We start from the raw sequence: 23,775 nt of genomic DNA on the forward strand, positions 1-23,775 counted from the left end.
TCAAATTGAATGCCAAGAAATGCATCATCATCCCCTTTAGGGAGAGTGACATCCGCACAAATTGTCACATTAATAACAAGGTCCTATGCTTGCAATCAGTCGTCAGGGACTTGGGTCCCAGGTTGATAGCAAATTGACTTTTGACCATCATATTGCCTTCCATTGTATGGAAAGCTTTCTACATGGCCCACCTCATTAATAAGGGTATCTCATCCAGGGACAAGGAAGTCATAACATCCCTGTATTCTTCCCTTATAAGACCCATTATTGAGTGCAATGCCCCTTTAATATGTACCTCACAAACCACATGCAGCAGCTGGAGATACCACAGAGGCTCCTTACCAGGTGAATCCAGGGCCTCAAACATCTACCCTACACAGATACACTAAAAGCCCTGTCCTCTACTCAGTCTCATACAAACTCCTCAGAGGTGACCTGTGTCTGGCATTCAAAGCAATCTCAGACTCCGACTTGATGGGACTGTTGCATATCAGAAAGTCAAGCTCCACTCAAGTAACCCATACAAGCAACCTCAACCTTGTCTGTGACATCAATAGGACTTATTGTTGGGACAGGTTTGTGTCCCAGAGACTCCCCCTTCTGTGGAATAGACTCCCTCACCACGTCAAGCAGAGTACCTCATTAACCCTTTTTAAGCACAACCTGGATAACTGGATGGGGAACAGAAAATACATCCCTGGGATTCCGCCTGTGTCCCTGCTGGACAAGGGCATCAGGTGCTGACTTGTCGGAACATGGGCTAAATTCTTGGCTAGGCTTGTAAGGGCCTCAGGGTCAATAGCCTAGTAACTTCCTATGATCCTATCATCCTATAATGGATTCTTCCTCCTTCAACCCATAGTCCAAAGGAGAAAGAATTTGACTAGATTTAGTCAGGGATCATCATCAGAATCAGATTTATCCTCAGATGAATTCTGTTCTCTAGGCCTTTTAAGGGGAGTAGAGGACCAAGCAGGACCAGGAACTGAAACCCCTTGAGGAGGCTCTAAGGACATTAAAGCAGTAAATAGCCACTGAGTGAAAAGCTGCCACTCACTCTGTGGATCCCTAGAAGCAGAAGAAACATGTTTAAATGTTTGTTTCTTTCTTAAGGGAATGTTTCCACCAAAAAAGTGAGAAGGCTCAGACCTGGAATGATAGCTGAGAAATGCAGTAGGAGCTTCTTTCCCAAATAAAAACTGAGGAACTCCACTAGGCCTCTCAGATAAAATCAATTGTGCTTCCCCCTGAATGTCCAAAATGGATGCCTGCAAAGCCTCTTCATACATGCTGCCAGCCGGATCATCACCAGCGTCGAACACGGTCTCAGCAGAGAAATTCTACAACACAGCCTGGTGAGCCTCCAGGTTTGAAACAACCTCTGGAAAAATATCTGGCAGAAGTTGGACAGCAGAAGATTCTACTTGTACCTTTTTCACATTCTTCATCCTTAACAGCTGATCCTTGGGGTGGGAGATTCCTGCTATTGTATCTTTAGTAAGAAGCTTAAAATGCTGGTTCTCAAGATACAAGGAAAGAGAAGAAAGTCTACTGGGAAAGGTTTTTGGGATGAATGTCTGACAAATAGAACAAGATGTATGGTCACGAGAAGCTTCTAGGCAAAAAAGACACTTATTGTGGCGGTCTTTATGGGGAATCCGTCTCCCATACTGGCATTTACCCTTCTTGGATGATATTAACCTCAAGGAGCACAAATAAAAAGCAAGAAAAAACAAAATTCCCAATGGGGCACTTATGTACAACAGGAAAGAAGTCAGCAAATAGGTGTGGGTAGTCACTGAAGAATAAAAATGCTTTCAACTGGTAGGAAATGGATGCAGGTAAATAGACTGATGAAAACATATGTTCAGATTGGTGGCAAAGCAGTTCTGATTTTGGTAGGCCTGAATATCCCCTTTATGCCCTATGCTATGTAAGCAGCATTTGGGTGATGTTCTGTGCACTTTTAAAGTAACATGAGTCTTTGGTAGACTGGCTGAACATCAGGCTTCCATTGCAGGGAATCCCATATGTTAGAATGCTACAGAAATGAATGTAAGGACATCCACAGATGCACCTTAGTCATACTCCATGTTAGAGTAAATGACTGAGACGTACCTAAGTGGACTATATGAAGAGAGAAATGACTGACCTCTCAGATTATGTGTCCCAGACTGGCATGTCGGTACCTTCACCCAGGATAATGCCTCCATACAAACAAAAGAATTATCACCTTCGATAATTGGTTTAGATACTGTTGTCAGTCCAGGGGGGATCCCGTATTTCTCAGCCTGGGATGATATGGTCAATATACCATGGTGCTTTGCCAGGGATTAACTTCATCTGTTACTTCTTGCCTGCTGTTTACTGGCCAAGGTACTTGCCGCACACATATTGACTTTTTAGGCAATGTCATAAGAACAAACTTCCTGATGTGAAAATATCCTCAAAAGGCAAACTCAGGGTTATGCTGTTTAATGCTAGGAGTCTAAATCAGAAACTATACTCAATGGAGGCACTTCTTACTTGGAAAGATGTCATTGTTTGTTCAGCCACAGAGACATGGTTTAGAGCCACAGAGAGTACCCTGGCCATGAAAGGTTATAATGCCCTTCACATGTTCAGGCCACAAAAGCAATGTGAAAGAACCAAAGGAGGAGGAGGTGTATCCATATTCATAAAAGACAAGTACACCTCAAGAGTGGTTCAGCAGTAACACTCTCTAGAGTTACTACAAGTACAACTAACTGTAAGATAAACTCTGCTTCACATCATCGCTAGCTACAGTTCCAACAACATTAACAATGAAAACCACACAGTGCCTTCCTAGACCTACTTTAGTCACTCATACCACCACCAAACACCCTACGTGTGGGTCATTGTAACTATCCTTCCATCAACTGGGATACATTTATGAGCTCAAACACACTTGTCTTAAGGTTCCTGCATTTTTTAAAATGAATGCTCTGAAATAGTTAGTCTGTACACCCACAAGGGTGGCAAATGTCCTTGACCTAGTACTCAACAACCTGGGAGATCTCTGCACCACCCCATTTGTGAGACTCTCCCTGGTAATGTCTGACCATAAATCGGTCACCTTCAGTATAAAAATTCTACCTGATCCACCCAGGATCCAGAAGGTGAAAAAATCTCTGCAAAGCAAACTATAGCCTCCTAAGTGATGGTATATATAGTTTCAAGCCTACTGCCACCGCTCACAGTAAAGACTCCTATACAGATGTGCAGATAAATGGCCAGTATAAACACCTTTACAAGTGTATAGACTTAGCTGTACCAGAATGGATCAAAACATGCTTATGAAAAAAAAAGCTACCATGTTGGACATCTAGCATAAATAGAATATACAAGAGAAAGAAAGTGATGTCCAGAAATAAGAGGCAACAGTCTCAGCAGAACACCTTCCGTAGCATGAACAAGCAAAGTAGACATCTTGTAAAGACCTACATTGCTTTGTTATAGCATTTCAGCTTTTGTAATATAGCTAGCTTTTTCTAGTAAATATTTAGTGTGCTCAGTTTCAGTAAGGGGTTTGTGCTCCCATAATGTCCAGCCCTGGATTAACAAGCTACTGGCTTGTTTCTAATTGTCTAGTTTGGGTTACCTGAGATAGCGCTGCTGAGGTGGACATAAAACCCTATCAAAAGTTTTGCTAGAGTCAATATTTGTTCAATGATGGGTCTAAACTTGGAAGTGGATAACATAATGGTAAGGAGGAAGCTGAACTTCCTATGTATCCAGGAGACAAGATGGAAGGGCAATGTAGCACAGCCACTTGGGACGCAGAGTGTATTACTCAGGAAGTGGAGGTCAGATGAGAAATGGTGTGGGAACTGTGGTGAGGAAGAGGTTTTAGAAGACAGTGAGGGATGCCATCAGAATTGGTGAAAGACTCATGGGAGTCAGTCTCTGGTGTAGGGATACAGTACTATTCATAATGTCAGTCTGTACCCCACAGCAGGGTTGTGGTAGTAAGAAAAAGACTGCATTCAGACAGCTGTTACAGGACTTACAGAATAAAACAGGATAACATATAAGCTGGTGTGAATAATGGCGGACCTAAATTCACTTAACATGACAGATAGAACAGGTTAAGAAGACTGTTTGGGTCCACATGGGTGGGCAAAAAGAATAAAGAAGGGCAGGCCACTCTAGACAACTGTCAAGAAAATGGCTTGATGATGGCCAACATATATCTCAGCAAGAGCGGCAGCCACAAGCTCCATACAAGAATAGCTAACATACAAACTCAGGTAGACTTCCTCCTAGTGAGAAAGGGCATTAGGATAGAAACAGTGACTGCAAAGTCATCAGCACTGAAACAGTCAGCCCACAGTATAAATCACTGGTTACTACAATATGGTCAGAGAAGGAGCTATGGTCAACAGAGACTAGGGTGAAGACCCGGAAGTTGAAATAAAATGAAGTGCAAGACTTCAAGGAAATACTCAGGGATCTAGTATCTTAGGATGATCATAGGAAGAAGAGGAAACCGATGGAGATGAAGAAGAATGGCAGCACCTTAAAACAGCATGCACGAGGACCAGGCAGATATGCAGTCGAGCCAGGTATGGAAATAAGGAAAGATGGTGAAGGAATGCAGAAGTGCAGGAAGTCATCAAAGAAAAAAGTGCAGGAAAAAGTGGGAAATAGAAAAGGAGGACCACACTAAAAAGGAATACTGATTGGCTAACAAAGAGGCTAAGGGAGAAGTTACAATAGCAAAGATCTAGGACAAAGAGGTGCTCTGGCATAAATAAACTCTTATCAGGTTGCAATGCAAAGACAAAAAGATAAAGATAAAGAAGACATTCATGAGACTCACTTCATAAGGGATGCCAACAACAACCTGCTCACCAGTCCACAAGCCACACATGGTAGATGTTAGGAGTAATTCCATCAGTTTCTGAATGAAGAAAACTCCAAAAAATCTGTACTGGCCCAGACACAGCCTGCAATGCAAGAAAAGGAGAACACTACAGAATCAGTAAGAACAGCACAAAGGAAAATTAAGTCATGGAAAGGTGTAGGCTCAGATGAGGTCACAGCAGATATGATGAAGATGATGGGTGATGTAGGATAGAAATTGCTCCTGAGGGTACTCATAGTAGTATGGCGAGAAAGGCACATCCCAAATGACTGGTTAGTAAGCATGCTAGTTCCAGTGTTCAGCAACAAAAGGGACATTCACAACTGTGGGCAGTATATCGGTATGAAACTCCTATCACAATGTTTGAATTTAGGTGGGAGGTTGCATAATGGTTAAGGTGCTTACCTTACAGACACAAGGTGCAGGATTTGATTCTCACATGAAGCAATTGGGTAGGCTTAAAATGATCCAAAAGGGCAGCTAGCCTAGTACTAATCTATAATCTATGAACCAATGAATATTCTGGAGAGGGTGCTTGATAAACAAATATGGATGGTAGAACAATGTAAGATGGGAGATAAGCAGTTCCTATTCAGAACAGGATGCAGCACAACTGACCTGATGTTTGCAGTGAGACAGACACTTGAGAAGAAGCTAGTGATGAGGACTACGAAAAAGTATATGAGCATATTACAAGGTGCCAAGAAAGCTGATTGGACATATGCTCATTTAATGAACACTGCTTTGTGTATATTCCTTTGTAGACTTAGCATACACAAGCACTGCCTTCCTTCAATGTGGCCACTAGCAGTTGTTGTGGGCTCAAGCAGGGGCAACTTGGCTTGTACAGCAGCTTACAGTCTGCCACATTTGATTAGCAATACTGATCTTCATGCACCAGTTGGCCAATCAAGTTCACTTAGTGAGATGTGTACTTACTGTTAATAAATCAGTTCACTTTAGTGGGATATGTACGTACTGTTAATAAATCCTAGGGCACATGTTTTTGTTATCAACATTGTAATATGTCGCAATGTGGTGTGTACAGCTTTTGAGGTGTGATTTTAGGAAATTTCAGATAGAAAAAAGAGAAAGGTGAGTTTCCTTTGTTTTATACATTTGACCTTTTCTCTAAGTTGATATGATGCATTTGCCTGTGTACAATTATAATTTTAGGAGCATGGTCTGGGGACACTGGCTTCCTGCAAAGACACTTATTTAGAAGTGTTCCCTCAGGCATTCAGCCTCATTACTTTGGAATGTGAATTTCTGTGTAGCTTTAGATGTATTTGTGGTGATTATTCTTAAGTGACTTAAATAGTTTCCAGTTAATCACATAAGGAAAACTTAAAACGTTTATGTACTACTTAAAAAGTTGCACACATAAGCAACAATGCTGCATAAATCAAAATATACATTCATTTCTGCCAAGCTGTTTAAAAAGGTATTGTACTTTTATAATCTATATTTCACATTTAGTTTTCCTTGCAAAATGTGTAATACTTTGAAACTCTGAAGTTTAGCCATTTAGATGTGATGATTTATTATCCACTTTCTTTAGAAAGAATGACAACAGCTGTAGACAGAAGTCCGCAGTAATTTTTATGCTGATTTCTTTCACAGCAGGGTTCTTCGTTTTTTTTTCAGGAGTGCATTTTCTAGCATAATATTCCAAACAGTGAATGTCTAACACTGTCCAATAATGTATGCACATTGTGTACCTCTATGAAATATACATGAATTCGAGCTTCGTAATTTCAGCTTTCATGCACAGCAGAAAACAGTATTATAATTAAAATGCCTTTAGGAAAATGGTCGTATTATGAATCTAAGTGTCAGAATTTAAAGATTTAATAAATTATTGAAATCTAAAGAAGATTTATGCCCAATCTCATTATTATTGTTATTATTATTTGTGGACAGACATGCTGAAAATCATAGGAAAAATTCTCATCGAATAGATGAGCAGTACTTTATATTAATAATAACAAAAGAGATATTAAGAAATTCAATGTACAATGGGCAATATTTCCAGATCTGTGCCAGTGAATAAATGACATTTTAGTTTACATTTTTAGTATTACTAACTAGATTTACTACATTTAGGCTAGAACAGCATTACTTAAATTACTTACAGTTTTCAGTATGCAAAAATAACATAATTAACAATCCCATGGAAAATGAACAGTCATAGGGATGCTAGATCTGTACTTTATATTCTGTATGCATCTTTTTTTTTTTTTTTTTTTTTTTTTTAGAGTGGAATAAATTTAATGGAAAAAAGGTATATTCAGAGTATTCTCCAATGAGAAATATAATGTACATCCAGTGCTTAGTCTGAAAATAATATGTCTAGAAATATTTTCAAAATGAATGACGTTTTAAGATGCTGCTGCAGGTATCAGTGCACATGATTCGCAAAGGCAGCATTGTCTTATTTCACCATATGTTAGACTTTTAAGAGTTTGATCAGCAGCAATGTTGTAACATTGAAAATGTCATCAGTCCCAGGTAGGCGAGTATATCTATATGCATGCATCTCTCTCTCTCTCTCTCTCTACACACACACACACACAAATACACACACACACATATATATAATATATATATATATATATATATATATATATATATATATATATAGAGAGAGAGAGAGAGAGAAACAGATATCAATATAATTACATGCATTAATTTTGATGTCCAGAAACAGCAATGCATGCTACATTAATGTCTATATGCCAAAATAACTAACTTTGAAAATAATAAAAATATTGAAACTATGCCAAAAGAAAAAGGAAGGCAGAGGTTTTTCTTTTCCTACTGGCAAGCAAAGAAATGAACAAAAATAAATAAATAAACATAAAACATAACAGTATCTTCAGACATACTTTGCTTGAATAGTGACAAGCCTATGTAAAGGAGTTGTCATTATTTAATGTGTATGGTTTGGGATAGGTGCATACGCAGGGTTGGGGTTGGGGTCAGCACACGAGAAAAGATGAATAAGGTTACTACCCTAACCCTGCCACTGCTCCTAACCCCAACACTACTATTTCCTCAATACTACTAGACCAGTACCAATAGTACCAGACTCTCAAACACACACTTAATATGAATACACGTGCAGTGCACTAAATCTTTCCCCTTACTTAGCCCTTACTTTAACCCCAACCTGCAAGTATAATCATATCCACACTGCTATCCCCCAATGCCGAAACCTTTGGTGTATCTGAAAGCTTCAATGTTTGTAAAAAATGCCCAGTTACCTCCATGCAAGCAAAGCTTATACACCACAGGGAAAGTAAATATTGCCAGCATCAACATTTCAAGCAATCAACCATGATGATACTTGATCAAAAACACACATCAATTTTGTTTGTAAATACAAATGCATTCTGTCTATATATATATATATATATATATATATATATATATATATGTGCACACATTATCATGTGTGATGCATTGCATTCAGGTTCGAAGATAACTAACAGCTGATGACCTGAACCACAAATTGCTGTGAAAGATTTACCATAGTGCTAGAGATTGCTTGTTGATATGCATAATCAAGATATAGCCTGATTATTTTTCATTGTTGTAGGATGCTGATCTGGATCACTGGTCTGCAATATTACAAAAGAATATATCAGGGCTTGGCAAAAAAGTGCTACAGTGTGTGTGTGTATGTGTCTAAGTAAATATATATATATATATATATATATATATATATATATATATATGTATATGTGTATATATATATATATATATATATATATATATATATATATAAATAAATAAAATATGGCCATCAAGCGATTCAGGTAAGAGCTGTTTCCATGTGCACTACCAGCATATGCCAGAGCTGCGCAACTCCCGGCGCATGTATGCTAATTACCCCATGCGCAGCAGTGTAGCATGCAAATGAAGGTATATAGAAATTCATGAAGCATGTAGAAATGTAAACCAAAAAAACAGTTTACATTTTGTCAAACATAAAATCGGAGCCATGAAAGCAGACCAAACTTACGTATTATAATGTTAATATATGCCAATGGCTAAATATATAGCCAATGGCATAAAACAACATGCACAACATATAAAAAATAACATTTAATGTCATGGCCACACCGACGCAAAGTAAAACCGCAGTGCATCGGTGCGTAAATGGGATCACAAGGAAAATATATTTAGATGTCATAAAACTGTAATGTAACGCTATTCATGACATCCCCAAAATAATTAATGGCACACATGCTACACCACAATCATAGTGCAAGGGTTGCTAAGGGTCTGTGACAGTGTTCCATGCGGTAACTAGGAATTAGCAGTCAATGCCATGTAAATGAGTCAAGTAATACTGAATAACAAACATCCTGCTGGCGTAAGGATGTACCACATGGCATAGCGTTACAACACTGAGGAGTGGCCTGGAGGTAAACATGACATCAAGAGAGGGGTGCGCTACACCACAACCATGGTGCAAGGGTTGCTAAGGGTCCGTGACAGTGTACTGTGAGGTAACTAGGAATTAGCATTCAATGCCATGCAAATGAGTCAAGTAATACTGAATAATAAACATCTTGCTGGTGTAAGGATGTACTACATGGCATAGCATTACAACACCGAAGAGTGGCCTGGAGGTAAACATGACATCAAGAGAGGGGTGCGCCACCGTAGCTGTAAGCACATTGGATCATTGCTAATCCATGTTGTGTGTTGCTAAGCAAAGCCGCAGGATAGGGGTGTTGAAGTAGCCTTAGCTTTGCTTAGCTGAGAGCACACAAGGTAACCAAAACGTACATGTGAACGTGGATGAAAACACGCACGAAACCCGGTAAACGGATATGAACCGTGTGCACCACAGCTGAAACAGGAAGGATATGGGAAGACAATAAGGAAATGCTGCAGCATGGTAATTGGAGTACAAATGAGTAATTAACACCTAGAAACTCACAGTGGGCCATAGACAACAGCTAACAAGGCTGTTAGCAACTACCTGCAGAACAGGAAAGGGGAGGTGCCGTACAGCAAAGAAAATAGAACTGTCACAGCAAAACAAAGCAAACTTGCAGTAGATCAGCTACATAACACATTTCCCAACACAATCCTGGGTTGTGGAAGCACAAAACAAGAAAGGTGGCAGCTGGATGCATGCCTGACAATGGGAGGTGAATCGGGTTTAAAATAGAAGTAAAGGGCAATAGATGAATCACGGCAGACAAGCATAAGTCAACACCAAAGGCCCCACAATAGCAATACCTACTGTAAAACCAATAATTAAGATACCCTGCAGCTGGAATAGCACAAACACACCCAATTACACCAGCATCATCCATTGCACAATAGTATAAGGTGTGAAAGCCCCACACACATACTTGTGTATTCCCAGACACTCTGCACCATTGGTGTATACAGACGGGGAACTTTTAATATGTATATGTTAGGGGCTGCCATAGCTTTGATTCACCAGCCTGTGTTGGAGACTGACGGTGGTGCGGAGGATGACGCTGACAATCATGTTAGGCACCGGAGGAGGAGATGAGTTTTCAGACCCAGGGTAACCTACCAGGGGCTACATGATATGGAGATAGTAGAGTGTTACAGGGTGGACAGGAACATCATACAGCAACTTGTTGAGCTGTGCCGGCCATGCCTCAGAGCCAGAAGTAACAGAAGGGAACCCATCCCAGTGGACACAAAGGTATGTGTAAGCTTGAGAATACTAGCCACAGGTACCTTCCAAAGACCAACTGGGGATATCATGGGGATCTCACAGGCATCAGCATCAAGGTTACTCCACCAGTTCCTGGATGCCATGTTACCACATGCCAATGAGCACATATACTTCACCCGAACGCAGGAGGAGATGGTCAGCAATATGCGTCTCTTCCACCATGTGGCAGACTACCCAGAGGTACACGGTGCAATAGACTGCACACACATACACATCAAGCCACCAACCAGTGAGCAGGGTAGGCGTAACATAAACCGCAAGGGATTGCCCTCCATCAACTGCCAGGTCATGTGCAATGCCCAGGGCATTATCATGGATGTGTGTGCTGGCAGCCCTGGAAGCTATCACGACTCCCACATCTGGCATGCCTCACAGCTGTAGCAGGTATTTGCCAGGGAGGACATCCCATATGGCCACCTGGTGGGGGATGCTGTCTATGCACTGGAACCGTGGATGAAGACTGCCATCAGAAATGCACACACAGCCACGCAAGAACGCCATAATGAGGCAAACGTAGAAACCAGAATCATCACAGAGTGCATGTTTGGGATGCTGAAATCACGGTTCTGTTGCTTGGACATATCTGGTGGAGCCTTGCAGTACTCTCCAGGATCATGTGTCCACATCTTCATAGAATGTGCCATGCTACACAATATGATCCTGCAGAAACAGCTGCAGCAGGGACAGAATGGTGAAGGCCCTCACAGCCCACTACCATTGCCAAAGGACTCACAGGCACAGAGGTACTCAGACCATGAACACCCTGTGCTAGCCCAAGTAGACAGATGGAGGCATGCCCAGTATGCCCATGCCTTGGCAAAGAGGGAACGTATAGCACACACACTGACAGTGTAGGAACTCATGGACTGACACCCTTCCCCACCTGCATACACAGCAAACATGGATGGCACACACACACAACCACCTGTAAATTGTCATGTATAGGTGGTCTACTGTGTGCAGTCTACATAGGTAGCCCTCAACTATTGTACAGAAAATCACCATTGGCACAAGGTAAGTCAATACCTTAACAGTAAATTAAGCTATCAGCATGTGTCCATACTGCATGTACAGGTTCATAGATACATAGGTAGGTACATGCCCAACCACCGAGGCCACTCATAAGCATAGGCAAAACGTGTCTTCTGTCGCTACCCCATCGATCAATTAACTGACCCTCTGTGGAGCAGAGCCACTTGGGATCCCTGGGGTGTAGCTACTGTTCACCACCCACTCTGCAAGGAATCCCCAGAGTGTCAGTGAGGGTTTTGTATAATGTAATCAGGGATGTAGTTCCAAATAATGGGAGTATCCTGAGAGGAATCTTCACAGATGTGTACATGTTACATAGTATACCTTAAACACAGATTGCATATATAGGTAGTTCTCCACAGAATAATAAACATGTGGAACACACAACCGCTGAAATGTCGTTAATCACCCTTGCACTACCAGTGCCTGCTCTGAGAGGTAAGATATCACTGCCAGGATTAGAACACCCAACCATGTACACATTCATCACAATAACATATCACTAAGCTACCTGAGATGCACCAATGACAGTTGTGTATACTGAAAGGATAAAACACAAAAGGTAGGAATGTGTTGAAATAGGACAAACCGGCATGTACCCAATGAAAGGTGCATGTTATATAGAAGATCGACAGTGCACAAACACGACATCACATACACCCGACACATCATACCAACAAACAAAACAAATCCCCTATCCAAAACCCACACACAACACAAGCACACCAAAATCCTTACAAACGAACACTAACCCATACATACACAACTATCTACAACCCTAACCCAAACCCTTACCCTAAGGTCCGTCACTATCGCACACTCACCTAACCCGCGCCCTAACCCTAACTCACTTATCCCACCCCTACCCCTACAGACCACCAACATCGCACACTTACCTTACTCGCACCCTTACCTAACCCGCGCCTTAACCCTAACTCACTTATCCCACCCCTACCCCTACAGACCACCAACATCGCACACTTACCTTACTTGCACCCTTACCTACCCCGCGCCCTAACCCTAACTCACTTATCCCCCCCCCCCCTCTACACACCCTCAACATAGCACACTTACCTTACTGCACCTATCGTCCGTCACTACCGCACACTTACACATCCTTTCCCCATCGCAGTGTTCTCAGCGTCAGTGTCTTCCTCCGTTAGTCTTCTGCCTTGTCGATCTTCTGGCGTCGGTGAAGTGACTTGCGATCTTCTGGCGTCGGTGAATTCGTTTTCGCTTTTTTAACTTGTCGATCTACTAAGGTAGATCCATATATATATATATATATATATATATATATGTATATATATATATATATATATACACACATTATATATATATATATATATTTATATATATATATATATATATATATATATATAGATATATATATATATATATACAGAGAGAGAGAGAGAGAGGGAGAGAGAGAATGATATGTCAATATATGGGGATATACATATATATGCAGATATATAGATAGGTTAACAACATCTACATAACCATGGAGATACATATAAATGGGATACCTACCACATACCGACTGCTTTACATACTGACGCGCGTAATCCTGAGGCTTAAGGTCCGAAAGAACACAGTACCGAAACACTAGATGCGCGAGGTGTAATCTCACGATGTTAATGGACAGTTAGTCAGTGTTTCTGGTGTTGTGGTTCGGGTAGGTTACTGTGTGTACATGTGTTTCTTAGGGCTGTAATGTGTGTAAGTGTGCGTTCTGTGTGTGGTGCGTGTTCTTGGGGGGCTGTAATGTGTGGTTGTGGGTTAGCTTTGTGCGTCTGTTTGCGCGACCTAGGATGTAGAATATTTAAGTAGGAGGTGGTGTGGGAGACACAGACACCTACATGGGGGGGTGTAGGGAGGCTTGGCCACCTGCTCATACATAGTGTAGGATGGTTTGTTTGGATCTGTTGGGTAGCAATGCGTCTGTTTTTGCATGTGTGTGTTCCATGTTCGTGTTACCTACACGAGTTCCTGTTGATGTCGGTAATGTGGGGTATGGGATTCTGGTCCCGGTACTGTGTGCACCGGAACACTGTGGTTTCTGGATTCAATAGGTCTCCCATATACAGCGGTTGAAGTGTTCATATATGTGTATAACATTGACCATAGCAATCACATATTCCGCCACTTCCAACCTTTATGAACAAAGGATATGGAGAGTAAATGCCTATACACTACTACAAATATGTGCTATGGACATGAGCCAATGATAGTGTTACCACCTGTCCCACATTGCGAGGGACACTCCCTCTTTGGGCAGTTGTGTCCTGACAAAATATATTAAACATGGCAAATGTCCTGGGATTGTAGGACATAATTATGTCCCATATGTACTGTAATAGTTGCATACAATAGTTATTTCTGTATCTAAAATACCTACATGTTACAGGAAACAGGATAAGTAGAAACCAGAATCATCACAGAGTGCATGTTTGGGATGCTGAAATCACGGTTCTGTTGCTTGGACATATCTGGTGGAGCCTTGCAGTACTCTCCAGGATCATGTGTCCACATCTTCATAGAATGTGCCATGCTACACAATATGATCCTGCAGAAACAGCTGCAGCAGGGACAGAATGGTGAAGGCCCTCACAGCCCACTACCATTGCCAAAGGACTCACAGGCACAGAGGTACTCAGACCATGAACACCCTGTGCTAGCCCAAGTAGACAGATGGAGGCATGCCCAGTATGCCCATGCCTTGGCAAAGAGGGAACGTATAGCACACACACTGACAGTGTAGGAACTCATGGACTGACACCCTTCCCCACCTGCATACACAGCAAACATGGATGGCACACACACACAACCACCTGTAAATTGTCATGTATAGGTGGTCTACTGTGTGCAGTCTACATAGGTAGCCCTCAACTATTGTACAGAAAATCACCATTGGCACAAGGTAAGTCAATACCTTAACAGTAAATTAAGCTATCAGCATGTGTCCATACTGCATGTACAGGTTCATAGATACATAGGTAGGTACATGCCCAACCACCGAGGCCACTCATAAGCATAGGCAAAACGTGTCTTCTGTCGCTACCCCATCGATCAATTAACTGACCCTCTGTGGAGCAGAGCCACTTGCGGGATCCCTGGGGTGTAGCTACTGTTCACCACCCACTCTGCAAGGAATCCCCAGAGTGTCAGTGAGGGGTTTTGTATAATGTAATCAGGGATGTAGTTCCAAATAATGGGGAGTATCCCTGACAGGAATCTTCACAGATGTGTACATGTTACATAGTATACCTTAAACACAGATTGCATATATAGGTAGTTCTCCACAGAATAATAAACATGTGGAACACACAACCGCTGAAATGTGCGTTAATCACCCTTGCACTACCAGTGCCTGCTCTGAGAGGTAAGATATCACTGCCAGGATTAGAACACCCAACCATGTACACATTCATCACAATAACATATCACTAAGCTACCTGAGATGCACCAATGACAGTTGTGTATACTGAAAGGATAAAACACAAAAGGTAGGAATGTGTTGAAATAGGACAAACCGGCATGTACCCAATGAAAGGTGCATGTTATATAGAAGATCGACAGTGCACAAACACGACATCACATACACCCGACACATCATACCAACAAACAAAACAAATCCCCTATCCAAAACCCACACACACAACACAAGCACACCAAAATCCTTACAAACGAACACTAACCCATACATACACAACTATCTACAACCCTAACCCAAACCCTTACCCTAAGGTCCGTCACTATCGCACACTCACCTAACCCAGCCCCTAACCCTAACTCACTTATCCCACCCTACCCCTACAGACCACCAACATACACTTACCTTACTCGCACCCTTACCTAACCCGCGCCTTAACCCTAACTCACTTATCCCACCCCTACCCCTACAGACCACCAACATCGCACACTTACCTTACTCGCACCCTTACCTACCCCGCGCCCTAACCCTAACTCACTTATCCCACCCCTACCCCTACACACCGTCAACATCGCACACTTACCTTACTCGCACCCTATCGTCCGTCACTACCGCACACTTACACATCCTTTCCCCATCGCAGTGTTCTCAGCGTCAGTGTCTTCCTCCGTTAGTCTTCTGCCTTGTCGATCTTCTGGCATCGGTGAAGTGACTTGCGATCTTCTGGCGTCAGTGAATTCGTTTTCGCTTTTTTAACTTGTCGATCTACTAAGGTAGATCCATATATATATATATATATATATATATATATATATATATATATATATATATATATATATATATTTATAAACATTATATATATATATATATATATATATATATATATATATATATATATATATATATATATATACAGAGAGAGAGAGGGAGAGAGAGAATGATATGTCAATATATGGGGATATACATATATATGCAGATATATAGATAGGTTAACAACATCTACATAACCATGGAGATACATATAAATGGGATACCTACCACATACCGACTGCTTTACATACTGACGCGCGTAATCCTGAGGCTTAAGGTCCGAAGAACACAGTACCGAAACACTAGATGCGCGAGGTGTAATCTCACGATGTTAATGGACAGTTAGTCAGTGTTTCTGGTGTTGTGGTTCGGGTAGGTTACTGTGTGTACATGTGTTTCTTAGGGCTGTAATGTGTGTAAGTGTGCGTTCTGTGTGTGGTGCGTGTTCTTGGGGGGCTGTAATGTGTGGTTGTGGGTTAGCTTTGTGCGTCTGTTTGCGCGACCTAGGATGTAGAATATTTAAGTAGGAGGTGGTGTGGGAGACACAGACACCTACATGGGGGGGTGTAGGGAGGCTTGGCCACCTGCTCATACATAGTGTAGGATGGTTTGTTTGGATCTGTTGGGTAGCAATGCGTCTGTTTTTGCATGTGTGTGTTCCATGTTCATGTTACCTACACGAGTTACTGTTGATGTCGGTAATGTGGGGTATGGGATTCTGGTCCCGGTACTGTGTGCACCGGAACACTGTGGTTTCTGGATTCAATAGGTCTCCCATATACAGCGGTTGAAGTGTTCATATATGTGTATAACATTGACCATAGCAATCACATATTCCGCCACTTCCAACCTTTATGAACAAAGGATATGGAGAGTAAATGCCTATACACTATTACAAATATGTGCTATGGACATGAGCCAATGATAGTGTTACCACCTGTCCCACATTGCGAGGGACACTCCCTCTTTGGGCAGTTGTGTCCTGACAAAATATATTAAACATGGCAAATGTCCTGGGATTGTAGGACATAATTATGTCCCATATGTACTGTAATAGTTGCATACAATAGTTATTTCTGTATCTAAAATACCTACATGTTACAGGAAACAGGATAAGCAACTAAACTGCTACAAGAATAAGCTTATAATTAGGCAAGAAAGGAAAGTTCTATCCCTTGTACTGACCGTGGGTTTGTGTCAGCCTGTAAAATCAGATGTGTGTCCCGAAAAGGTCTCACTATGGCCATATGAAAAGGTGGCAACCCTAGCCAAAGAGGGTCAGTCACCAACACAACTACGATGACTGCAAATACCTATGACAGAAATACACAGCTATCATATAGCAACACGTTATTACATTCAGATGTATTACCAAAGAGATTCAAGGACTAACATCACCTGCATGCTATACAGGAAACACATAATAGTGCCTTAATGAATCTGCCTGCAATTACCATTGTATTAGTCCACAAAAGGATAGGTCTTCAAATAGGGAAGGAACCCTCACGCACATAGCGATTATCTATAAAAGCAGTTCCTACACACCTGCATCTGCTAAACACACCCACCAACATCACCCCCACACCCAAACATATTACAATACAAATAATAACATCACAAATCATTCACACACTGTACGACATCTGCAGAAGCCTTAACATACCTTGTCAGAGACACACTAACATGGCCCTATGTGAAATGGCTGCTGTTATACAATGGAACAGCTGCTGATGTAGTAGGGTTTGTTTGCACTAATCCCATTTCAGAGGGTTGTGCATACACCGGGATGTGTTAGCAATTAGTGAGTAACAGCACAGTATGCTACACTTGTACACCAAATCAAGGATGTTTGGTGAGCACACCACATAACAGTTCATGCATAGCCATATGGCCTTGAGCTAGCCAAACATCCTTGCCAGACTTAAACATCTGTATAAGTATCAGGTACAAACAAACCCTGCACAAGTAGCACTGTTCCGAAATATAACAGCTGTACTCACATTTAGAACTAAATCATCTAGCCATTACACACAGTCCATGGGAGTCATGTAGCTAATATATCTCTGTGTGTCTCCATATAGCTGTTAAATATATCGCAATAACACATCTAGACCATCTCCCTCGAAAGTAAGGCAAACGGACAATGTCCAAAAGGAGTACTCACTTATACACCTCTGTTGCCATGGTATCGGCTAATGGAGTAGCTGCACAGCTGATGTGCATCCAGTTAACTACTTTGGAACAGCAATTGGTGGACAGGATACCACATGTTACCGATATGTAACTAGAAAAGGATGTGTTATCACACATTCAAACTATCTGTATATACCACTGGAACATTACAAAGAACATTGGAACACAAACTGGAAAGGACTGAATAAACAGTAACGACACCTCGGGTTACTAATAAGGTATGTAGAACAGTCAGTATGTCTGTGTATGTAGTACTTTTCTGTAGTATTTAAAGTGCATGCAATCCATATAGTGGAAACAGTTATCTTGTAGTGATGTATTGTTGAGCACAGTAACACCCGTAGTATTTGTGTGTATTGCTGTAGGTCACAAGGCAAACACTGCATACACCACAAGGGATGTTATATAAGGGCTTTGAACAGAAATACCCTCACCAGCCAATGTCAGTGGCAGGGCTGGTCCAACAAGTATGTGCTATAACAGGGGATAGTATATGTTGATATATTGTAACTGTAGCCATATGTATGGGTGTATTACAGAGAATGACATGTGGAAGGTTGGGCCACTGTGCAAGTATGATTTGCATTGTGGGATACTGTGCCAATAACTGTGTACTGTACAGTATTGTAGGCTGATATGTATTACAAGCTACATAGCATTACTGTAATGTTAGGCAAAGATTAGTTATGTCAATTGACATTTACAATACACAATAACAGGATACATATGTTTTTAGTGAGCCGACAGTTTATCAGCATGATAGCAAAGTAAAATGGAAGAGCTATTTAACTATCCATGTGCATAAGACATGTAAGATGTGCAAAGGTAGGTACTAGGCTGTCTTACCAAGGGTATCTGTAAGCCTAGCTAGCATGTGTTGCCTTTTGCCATAGGTTAGTTCCCTGTGCCTCTGAATGGCAGAGCCAATAGTTCCCTGTGCCTCTGTCCAGCAGAGCCACTGCAGTGATCCCCGGGGTACATGTCTGTCTCCCATCCACACATCAAGGTTTCCCTTGAAGAGTGCTCATGAGAGGCCCTACCTGATGTACATTGGAATCATGTTCCAAAGCATAGGGAGGGTCCGAGTCAGGAATCTATCCATCCAGCACGTCCTACTCATCGTTGTGGTTAGGTGTATATCCCTAGAGCATGTGGCTCTCAGAGGCTTCTGTTTAGGTGGAGCATATCCAGCAATACAGGGTTGGACATGGGTCTTGTATGTCAAGCAGAGATCACCTGTGAGTATGCGGTATGCAACTGAGTACAGCTGGAATTTTGTAGGTTGGGCTGCATAGGTCATCTGTTTGAGGTCAGTAATCCTCTTGGTGTGGTACTGGTGTGGTCTTCCAAGCTGTTGCAGTTGTCTTGTAAGGTATATCCCAAATGGGGTGTTGTATCCTTTAATGGGTCTAATATGACATGTGTAGAGTCACAATGGACCCTCTGATCTGGATGTGAACCCATTAGAGATTAGGGGGACCATGTAAAAGGATATTCTAACCACCTTGTCATTATGGGTATCGAAGGAGAGATTGCTATCTACTGGGGTTCCCGGATCCCTTATTACCTTTTATGTATGTAGGGGACTAGCACCTATGTGGTAGTCCGTGGGTAATTAGTTATAACCAAGGGGGATGACTATGCACTTTTAGGCATTCAGCTTGATGTCATGATAATAACACCAGGTATCCATCTCAGTGCGACCCTTCCAGAGGGTGTCTGTAACAGCTGGGGAAACAATTATGTCCCCTAGTTTGCAGTCGTCTACAAACCTTTTCAGCCAAAGCCCTCCTGTGCTTGTCTGTACATCACAGAAGTATATACTGAACATGATGGGTCCTAGGACTGAGCCCTGGGGGACACCAGTTGTAACTGGTATATAGTCGGACCTAGGGTAAGCAACTCCCACTGTGTGGGTTCTGTCCGTGAGCCACTTTGCAAACCATCACATGACATAGGGGTTAATGTTCAAGCGGATCGGTATGTTGATAATACCAGAAGGAGAAATGGTGTTGAAAGCCTATGAGAGATCTAGGTAGGCTGTGTGGACCTCCTTACCCTCATCTAATACCTTGGTAACTGTCTCTAAGAAGTCCACCAGGTTTAGGAGGCATGGTCCAGCCTTAACAATGCCAAACAGGGAGGGATCAAAGGTTTGGAGGTACCCAATGTCTCTGTGACAGTGATCCGTGATGTGCACCATAGCCTTGCAGATCAGGCTAGTCAGGCCTATAGGGAAACAGGTCCCATGGCCCATTGTGGCACCACCTTTGTGGAGTGGGATAACTGTTGCTGTGCACCATTCAGGGGGAATTATGCCCAATGGGAGGCTATTACTGAACACGGTGCGCAGGTGGGAAGATAGTACGATCTGAAGTTCGTGTAAAATGCAGCCTGGGATGTTGTCCGGTCCCATGGATGCTGTGATATTGCCTTTAGAGTGTGCAGCTTTGAGTGGGATCTGCCAGGATGTTGCCAATATCAATTGTTTCTGTAATGTTCGTGCCTTTGTGCTTGTAACTCAGAGCAGATCTGGTTGTTGACATTGAGATATGTGACATAGCTATAGAATGCTTTGTGGTTGTTGTTGGTATTAGTTGCATTATAGTTTTCATAGCTAGCTTTGGAGGATCTTATAAGGGTTCTCACCTTCTTACTGAGGCTGGCCAGGGATCTCCTCCACTCATAGTATTGTACTCTTGTTTGCAACAGTGTCTTCCTCCTGTAGTACAATATGTTTATGGCAGGGGATCACCATATTGGTTTAGTTACTTAGGAGTATAGTGTCCTGGTTCTGTTTGGGATAGCACAAGCCATGCACTCCTGTAAGTGCTTATATAGTGCATTTGTGTAGGATTCAGCAGTTGCAACAGTACTGTCCATCTGCATGGGTGTCATGATGTCCACCACGTCTGTCTTAAGAACAATGTAGTTGGCCTTGTAGACATATTATACTGTGGCTCCCTTAATGGGGGGGGGGGGTAGGTGTGGGATGTGGATATCAACGGTGTTCAGCACATGCTCTGATCGGACCAATGAGGAGTTGGCTTCACGTGTGGAGCACCAGTCACTCAAGTTGGTAATGACTAGGTCTAGGATATTGTTGCCCCTGGTAGGTGTGTGGATATGTTGAGTCAGGGCATTGATGTTTATGAATTCCAGAAACCATTGAGCTAATGTGTTGGTACACAAGTAGTTTTCCCAGTTAATGGTGGGGTAGATTCAGAGAGACTTATGTGATGAGTGTGGTGTTGTGCGAATGTGTACCTTCTCCACATGACAGTCAGGGTCAGACTTGGTTGCAGAGATCTTTACCTCCAGTTTAGCTAGATGAGTGCATCTCTCACAGGTTTTAGTGTTGGGTGGTAGGTGGAGAGGCTTGTCTGTGTACATGAGGCAATGTGTACATTGCCTCAAGATTTCCAGATTCATCAGATAGGCAGGTGAGAACACTGGCAGTTGACTCTTGGACATGCCTGAATATAGAACAACATTCACCTAGATAAGTGAGGAAAGTGAGTATAAGAGCTACATTACTCTACGCAAGTGAGAAACGTATGTACAAAACCTGTTCAGCCTTACCTGTAGGTAATGAGGAAGATTGAGTGCTATAGTAATTATTAGCTTACGTAGTGTTTACAAGTCCTGAACAAGTGCTTAGCATGAATAAGCAATCCAGATAGTGTCTTGGATAATATAAACACATGGCCCCCTCCCCCCAACAGGTACACAAGCAAATATCCATGTACACCACAGGGCCCCTGTACCCACAACTATGCAGGTACAAGCTGCACTCAGTCTGCATGGAATCTGCCCACATCACAGGTTGTATCATGCAAATATGGCAAAACAAGATGCTCTCCATGTACACATCATGCAAAACATAGCTCCATGTCACGTTGTGTACACACTGAATGGTGCACACCAACAGGTATCACAACCCACAAAGGGGGAGACACCACTGATAATGGGAAGTACTTTACTACTACCCTGCTGAGTCTGGTCTGGAAGGCCATGAACCTTGATCACTTAAGTGATGTCAGCAGTAGAGATGTAGATGATAGCATGGTTGATGTCACACTGCATATCCTAACCTTGCCAGTTCATAGGACATCATCACCCATACTGTGTACCACCTACACTCGGTATACTAGATGCACATTCCTATGTCATAGGAGTGTTTTGCAACAGGACTGCTGGCAGAACCAGCACTACTGAAGGTGTCTGAATAATACGTGATCATCACACCAGCGGCAGCTACAGTATGTTAGGGTTAACAGTGGTCCCACTCCACAAGGGGGGTGCCTCTACAGATCCTGGAAACTACCGCCCCATAAGCTTAACCAGCCTGGTCTGCAAAGCTATGGAAAGAATCATTATGGAACTCATAAACAGAGACATAGGGGACCTACAGACACTTGACCCCACCCAGTTCAGCTTTGTAAAGGGCAGATCCTGCCTTTTAAACCTGGTTGACTTTTTCAAAACAGTCACTAGAGCCATTGATGAGGGCAAAGCAGTCCATACAGCATACCTGGACTTGGCTAAGGCCTTCGACACAATACCTCACTCAGGCATCATAGATAAGCTCAACAGCTTAAAAGTAAACCCTTATGTCACTAGATGGGTTGCAAACTGGCTAAAGGACAGAACCCATAAAGTTAAAATCACTGGAGCAATGTCAGACTCAAAGCCAGTCACAAGTGGTGTCCCACATAGATCTGTCCTGGGACCCCTCTTGTTCGGCATTTATTTCTCAGATGTTAAAGCAAACATGGGAGGGCTGTGGCTGACAAAGTTCGCAGATGACTGCAAACTAGGCATCATAGTCGATACACCAGCAGACACACACATCCTACGAAAAGGCCTCACAGAAACGGACAACTGGTGCCAGAATCACGGCCTTAAACTAAATGCCAAAAAATGTATAGTCATCCCCTTTGGGAAAAACAAAGTACCCACAAATTATCACATAGACAGCAACCCAATGAGTACAGAAAAAGTAATCAGAGACCTAGGGACCCAAGTCAACAGCGACCTCTCATTTGACACCCACATTGCCAAAGTGGTTAGAAAAACATTCTACCTTGCACACCTCATCATGAAGGGATTCACATCCAGATCCAAGGATGTCATTGTACCCCTATATTCCTCTCTCATCAGACCCATGATTGAGTACAATGCCCCATTTGGTATGTACCTCACCCGGCATTTGCAACAGCTGGAGAGACCACAAAAGTACCTCACCAAGAGGATCAAGGGTCTCCAACATATGTCTTATTCTGCCAGACTAAAGAAACTTCAGCTATATTCAGTAGCATACCACCTGGTTAGAGGTGATCTCTGCCTGACGTACAAGGCCATGTCCAATCAGGATCTGATGGACATGCTCCACCTCAAAAAAAACAAATCCATCAGGACCACAAGAGCTAAAGACTTAAACCTCAGCACAAGTATGAATAGGACATGATGGAGGGATAGATTCATAACCCAGAGGCTTCCCATGCTTTGGAACAGGATCCCAGTTTGTATTAGGCAGAGCCCCTCACTGACTCTTTTCAAGAGAAATCTTGATGAGTGGATGGGAGATCGTAAGTTTACCCCAGGGGTCACATCTGTGTCACTGCTAGACAGGGGCACAGTAAACTAATTCTATTATATAAGGGGACCTTCATTGTGTCA

Source organism: Protopterus annectens, chromosome 2.part1, assembly GCF_019279795.1.
Source record: "Protopterus annectens isolate FY-2018-M chromosome 2.part1, PAN1.0, whole genome shotgun sequence".
Classification (NCBI taxonomy): Eukaryota; Metazoa; Chordata; order Ceratodontiformes; family Protopteridae; genus Protopterus; species Protopterus annectens.